The sequence below is a fragment of the Pteropus vampyrus genome, unplaced genomic scaffold (genome assembly GCF_000151845.1).
Source record: "Pteropus vampyrus isolate Shadow unplaced genomic scaffold, Pvam_2.0 Scaffold97, whole genome shotgun sequence".
Lineage (NCBI taxonomy): Eukaryota > Metazoa > Chordata > Mammalia > Chiroptera > Pteropodidae > Pteropus > Pteropus vampyrus.
Window position 1 is genome coordinate 700,958 of NW_011888878.1, and position 7,612 is coordinate 708,569.

Sequence of the window (7,612 nt, forward strand, 5' to 3'; positions counted from 1 at the left end):
TTATAGGCCACATGGCAATTTATTTCAGGTTAAAGTTTTTAACACTATACATATCACATAACCATAAATTTTAAATGAAGCTGTAAGGATTAAATATTCAATATATTTTATATATTTTCCAAAATTATCCAATGTCCTGAGAGCAGCAGGTCTTTGAATGATAGTTTACTAATTAGTCCTGCACAACATATAAGGAGACTAGTTCTAATTTTGTCTTTCTCACTCTCCAGCTAGTGAAGTTGAACTAGTCACTTAGTTTCTCTACATCCTCAGGGAGCTTAAAGAAATCTCTTAGAACACTGAAATTTTATAATCTTTCTCTTGAATAAGTATAGATCTTTGAAGACAAAGGCAATAACGGCTTGACGAGTAGAAATGGCTATATAAATCATTAAATCAGCCAATTATCTCTTATCAGTATAAAATTAACACCACAATGACATAACATAGCATAATTAAATACAAGAACTTTTTATTAAAAACAATGTGAAAAGAATTTTACTTTTTGATGAAAATGAATAAACTCCATATAAGATAATTATTTTATAGTAACAGTGGTTCCCCACACTCCCATCCATTTTTGAAATTATCTACTCAAAGAAATGTTTCCTCAGTACAACATTTGGATATATGATTGTGACCCTGGGTTAATGAGGTCAAGATTATAGGTTTAGGCCCTATCTAGACTAGCTGGTTTTACTTCATTTATGGCTAAAGACTATGAGCCTCTCAGGCATCCACTGTGTTATTCATTGGCGATACCAGGTGGAAAGGTAAAGACAGATTGGATTATGACTGTAAATTGAAATTAAAAGCATATCCTGTAGTTAGACAGTAGAAATTACATCATCCTATGAAGAAGGTGGCACAATCTGTTATTGTTAAAATAACTCACACAAAACGAACCTACTATCTGATTCTTTGTAGGGAAAATACAACTTTTGAAAGTTCAGCAATTAGTTAAGGTGTTCAGTTGACCAGATGAAAACACAGATGTGAGGGCACAGAATTATAAAAGAACTAGTATTTAGAATAATATTTCAAGTATTATATTAGTCAGAGTTTTGAAGAGCTGAATAGACTTTGGTCCTAAGAAAATGAATTCGATTAGGGTAATATGATTTATTCATAGTTTTTTCGAACAGTTTTGTATACACTACACTTTTTTATTTTTTTATTTTTTACATTAAAATGCTGTAAAACGGAGAGACAGCAGAACAGACTGACAAAGAAAGCACTGGACTAGACTCCTGTTGAAAGGTCTGCTCTGTCACTAGCCAGCAGTACAATTATATGGAGGTAACCTAATAATCTCTTTGTTACCCTTTAAATATTACAAAACATTTAGATTGAGAACACCAAAATCTGTTTTCACCTCTATTTCATAGATTGTTAAAAAGTGAGGTCTTTAGAAGACATAAAAGCACTTTGAAAAAATAACATCTCTATAATGCAAGGATAAGTAAAATGAATTTAATAAAAGAAAGCTCAGAACTTCAAAAGACTAATGAAATTTTTTTATTCAGAAGTTCAGCAGAATTTTTTTAAAATTGGGGTATAACTGACAGACATTATATTAGTTTCAGGTGTATAACATGACGATAAGATATTCGTATATATTGTAAAATCATCACTACAATAAATCTAGTTAACATCCGTCACTATACATACTTTTTTCTTATGATGAGAACTTTTAAAAAATCTACTTCCTTAGCAACACTTAAATATGCAAGACAGTATTATTAACTATAGCCACCATGCTGTACATAATATTCCCGTGACTTATTTTATAACAGGAAGTTTGTACCTTTTGACTCCATCTTTTGACTCCCTCATTTTGCCTGTCTCCCACCTCCTGCCTCTGGCAACCACCAGTCTGTTATCTATATCTATAAACAGCAAATATATTTTCATTATTATAATGACACACTTGATTAACGCTGCAATAAAGGAAAAATGGTGGATATTGTATAGCTTCATTTAATAACTGTGACAGCAAATGTTTGGGTACAACGTGGGGCCCTCAGGCTAAATCTGGCCAACAGATGTATTTTCTTTGGCCCCCAAAAGCATTTGCAGCTTTTGGGATTAGAATTCTCTATAGCTCACTAATCTCCACCATTCTCTATTTTCTGATACTTTAGGTCAGTGCTGTTTGAAAGAAATACAATGTGAGCCACGTATATAATTTAAATTTTCCTAGTAGCTACTTTAGAAAAGTAAAAAAAGTGAAATTAATTTTGATAATATAGTTTATTTAACCCTAGATATCAAAATATTGTCCTTTCAACATGTAGTCAATATAAAAATTATTTTACATTTTTTTTTAATACCAATTCTTCTAAAGCCAGAGTATAATTTATGTTTCTTGCACATTTCAGTTGGACTTGGGAGCTGGCCACCTAATTGGATAGCACAGCATTAGATGCTTCTCTTGCAAAAATTACCTATTGGCCCTTAGAGCAATCATTCTGAAAACGTGGTCCCTGGAACAGCAATATTAGCATCACCTGGGAATTCGTTAGGAATGTAAATCTCAGGCCCCACCCTAGACCTACAGAATCAGAAACTCTGTGGGTGGGGTCCAGCAATTTGGGTTTTAATGAATACTCCAGGTGATTCTGATGCACGCTAATAGTTTAAAATCACTGCCCTATTTGGCTTCTTAATTTGCAACTCTGGTTTATACGCTGATAATTGTGAAAAAATGGGCAAAACCAAATCCAACAAACAACAAAAGTGCCCTCAGCCAAAATGTTTTCATTTGGTTCTTCTGAGGTCTAAAACCTGAAGTACAACAAACTCCTAAGTGCAGTTTGAGAATTATTCATTAAACCGATATTTCTTTTTATTTATTTTTTATGTAAGAATTTTCTTTCTTTCCTAAATATAAAGCCAAATGAAACTCCGCAGCTTCTTTTCTCTTTTGGTGCAACTATGTATTTCGTTTAAACATTCCGGACTGGTGTGGTTAAGGGGAGCCCAACAGGATGTCATCTAGAAAAATACTCTTCACATCTACTCATAAATATCTGGGATTCTTTAACTAGAGTTGGGTGGGCGAGGCCCACCTCCATGCATCCATTAGAATTAAGATCTACCTGGGGGAGAAGACACACCGACAGAACCAGAGTTAAAGTAGTGGAAGAGCATAGTTATGGGAACTAAAAGATCTGAACCAGGTCTTAGCTCGGAGATATCGCAGGTTCAGTTCTAGACCATCACAATAAAGCAAGTTATCACAATAAAGCAAGTTGTAATCTTTTCGCTGGTGGAGGGTCTTACTTTCAGTTTGTAAAAAAAACTGTAACACCTGCATGTCTGTATATGATTCACCTCTTATGAGCTATGGAGTCTTCAGCTCTTCATTTAACAGGTGACTCATTTCCTTCATCTGGAGATGATGATTATTATCACAAAGTACATGATAATGATGAAATAAAAAATATCCATCGTCTGGCTCATGACAGAGCTGGCAACATCAAATGAGATCATGTATGTGGAGATGCTATGAGATCCTGTGGCTCTGAGTGTTATCAGTGTTGTTAAATTCACACTATGTTGTAAATGACTAATTTTTCCTCTGTAAACAAATTTTGATGAGAGAGACTGGGAAACTGCATGTGGTGCTGGGACGGGAAGAAGCTAAATATCAGAAAAAAAGGGAAAGCCTGGGGCAGGGGCACTCGCAGACACTGCTGATAAGGTGCTTGGACTGGACAGTTATGCTAGCTCTAATTATTCTCTTGAATACCTATGTAATTTAAAAAATTAAATTGCAATGATACCACACCACTGATTGTAATAAAAAGTTTAGCCCATTCTATCTACTATTATTGACCACTCCATTTCCTATGTGGGGTTACTTGTGTTTTCTAATTAAACAGACTGTGATAACAGGCACGGATGCTGGGCCAATAAAAGGTAAACAACACTTTGCCAACTGAAAAATACGATGAGATACCGGTGACTGCTACTTCCTGTGAAAATTTCATTAGCAATAAGAGTTACCAGATGTCACACATCAGATTTGAAATTAAAATATATTCCCAGTATTTGTGTGAAGTCTGAGCAAGAGAAAAAAATAAACTCTTTCCAGGAGAGCTACATAAGATCATGTATCACTTTTGTCTTTGACTGTTGTTTCTCCTCTAAATGTAAAATAAAATGTAACTCTTGGTCTGGAAAGTGGAAATATAGCATTTCTGCATAGATGGGCTGTGTAGCCAAGTGGCACATTACTCATACAGCAGCAACTCTTTAAAGACAAGGTGAACACTCTGTGCCACACCTTGTCCTTAACTTTGCTATAGTGACTTGTTTTTATGCCCTGATTTTCAGCAAGCCGTTTCTGCTTTTATTACAGACAACAAAACTGTTCAGGTCAGCAGCTGTTAATGTCGACTCCACTCTTCCTGGACTTGCTGTAAAAACCCTGTTAGTGCTTTGCTTCCTCGTGAGATATTAACACTCTCTTGTCCAAAGAGTTATAAGCCTCCGATCCTAAAGTAGTTGTGGTTAGGAAGGGAACCCCACAGTAGGAAATAGGATGGCACAATTTCACTTGAGCCAGCAAATTTCAAATGGTAAGCCAGTGCGATAGAAATACTAACATCCTTTACTTTTTATAAACATATTTTTTGGCTGACAAAGGCCAATGTTCCTTTGCAATTTCGAAATCTCCACAGTTACTCTGTTCCAACTGAAGACCATGGCTGTTCGAAGTTGTTTATTTTTTATCTTGCCAATTTATTTTTGTTCTTACCTTCTGGTAAGATGGGTGAAGCTTATAAATATAATTAAGAGGGTGAAAGTGAGTTGTCACTGTCACGCCTCCTCTCGGAGAAATATTTGCGTAGAATTTCTTTACACACGGAAATCCTCCAAAGCACTTAAAAATTTATTTCTGGATCATTAACAACTCACCAGATGCTCGGGATGCAGGAGATCCTGCCCTTTGACCTTCACAAAAGGGAAACAGAGCATCCTTGAAATGATTAGCTATGTCAACAGGGAAAATGTCCATTTAAACTTTTCAGCTATGTAACTTTAGCACAAAGTGACAAACAAGTATTCAAATAAACTTATTGTTTTGTACTCTTCTGTGTTTTTGCCGGTATCTGATTCACAAAGAGGACTTACAATGGTGGCTTAATATTAACATTAGTAACATTTATAATTGAATGCTTACTATGTGCTAAGTATTGTGATAATTTCTTCTATCTTTTTAAGAGCCCTGTTATAGACTGACTTTGTGCCCCCCAAACTCATAGGTTGAAGCCTTAATCCCCAAAGATATTCTAGTTGGCGATAAGGTCTTTAAAGAGGTAATTAAGGTTGAATGAAGTCATAAAGTTGGGGCCTTAATCCAATATTATTGGTGTCCTTATAAGAAAAAGACACCCCAGGGATGCGCTTGTACAGAAGAAAAGCCATGTGAGGACAGTGAGAAGGTGGCCATCTGCAAGTGAGGAATAGAGGTTTCATCAAAAACCTACTCTGCCAGCACCTTGATTTTGAACTTCTAGCCTCCAGAACTGTGAGAAAATAAATTTCTGTTGTTTAAGCCACAGTCTTTAGTATTTTGTTATGGCAACCCTAGCAAACTAATACGAAGCTTATGAGGGAAGGCACCATTATTCCCATTCTTCAGATGAGGAAATAGGCTTAGAGAGCAGGTTCTTAATTTTTGACATTCTAAAGTTCCAAGGCTCAGTTTTTTTCTTTTTCTTTTTCTTTTTCTTTGTTTTTGTAAGGTCATCTCTTCATACTCTAGTTCAGTGCTTCTCTACTGGGGTAATTTTTCCCTTCAGGGACATTTTGCAATGTCTGGAGACATGTGGTTCTTACAACAGGGGGAGAGGGAGGAGGGAGGTATTACTAGCATCTAGTAGGTAGAGACCAGAGCTACTACTAATCACCTTACAAAGCATAGGCCAGGCCCCCACAGCAAAGAATTTAGCCTAAGATGTCAATAGTGCTGCTCTTGAGAAACCTTGTCCTAGTCCCTACTTTTTTAAAAAAATTCTCTATAATCCATAGTTCTTATCTGTTATGGAATAAGTTAATTGTATACTATATTTTATTGGTGACTTTTGTTTCATGTATTATATTCACATCTTCCTAGGGAAACTATAGACTCCTCGAAAGATAAAATCCTGTCAGGTAACCTTCAACTGTCCGAAGGTCATGTTGAGTACTTAGTAGGAGTTCTGAAATTATGAGCTGACGAAATATCTATTGTGTCAGATAATTCTAGAAATTACCCTAAGCATTTTCCAGAACTCCAGTATTCTGCACAAGTACATTGGAAGAGAGAATTTGAATTTAGATTCATTATAAGGTCTTCAGGGGATTTGATGGCTATTATAGTGGCCACAAGGTTGCTTCTGGAAGAAAGACACCACCATGTCTGGAAGTCAAACCCTGCCCTCTGGTGGTATAACAGCCAGAAACCTGACTGAGAGCCACAGGGTCTCAATTGACTTTGAGAATATATATAATTATAGTTATAATAGATAATAGATTTATTGTGTTTAATATATGGCAACCTTTCCCCGCCCCCATGTTTTACTTAACGCTTATGTTTACACTATACAATAAGATTTTTATCCCATTTTAAAGATTGAAGAGACTAATGTTCAAAGATGGTTAGTAAATTGGCCAGTTACGAGATAAGTCAGAGGTGGAGCCAGGATCTTAACTGACCTTTGTGACTTCAAAGCTTATGGTTTATTGTTTATTTGTTTCCTATTATGCCTGTCAGCCAATAGACTGTATGGTTAGGGTCTGAAATGACTTTGTAATATTTGTATGTAAATTCATCTTTGTATGCACAGTAGGCTTTTGTTTTTTTCCTTTGTAGAACAACACATTAAATGTAACCTGTCATCAGGGCTCTCATTAGAATGAAGCCAAGTGGATAAAAGTAAGAGAGAGGATAAACATACCTAATAACAAAGGATAATTTCTGCAAGCTTGGCAACCAGAGTTTCAGTTACTTAGTTTGAGTCTCTGTTGCTTGCCTCCTCTATCCAACTGCTTTACTGATCTGAAAAACATTAAATAGCTGTTTCTGTAGCCAAAGAAGAACATTTCTGGAAAAAGGGTCTCCAGAGAAGCAATATTAATAGAGTTCTATGACCCAAATTTGAATTATTTTTTTGGTTCCTGTGATATTTCCCTACAAATTTCTTCTAGAATTACTTCCTCCTTTTTTTTCATTAGGAACTCTCTTTTCTTACTAGTAAAAGATCACTGCACTTCTTATCACTGAGTGCAGCCTTTTCTGTATACTGATGCCAAATGGGTAACATTTTAATGAGGCATTTGAAGTTGTGATATGCAACTCCATGGGAGACAAACAAGGTCATGTGGAAGGCCTTTTCACTGAGGACATCAGAGCTTTCAAAAGATTCAGGCAGCCTTTCCTAGATGATTGGGGTAAAATAAAGGAAAAAGCCCATAAAATACAAAAATAAGCTATCAGATGGAATCACTCAGAATTAGGAGTAAAAGATACAGTGAATGCTGATGCCAAGTCTTGATATATAACACCAAAAACAATGAGTAAGAAAGCAACACATTTTAAGAAGTCTAAGAAGAGAAATCA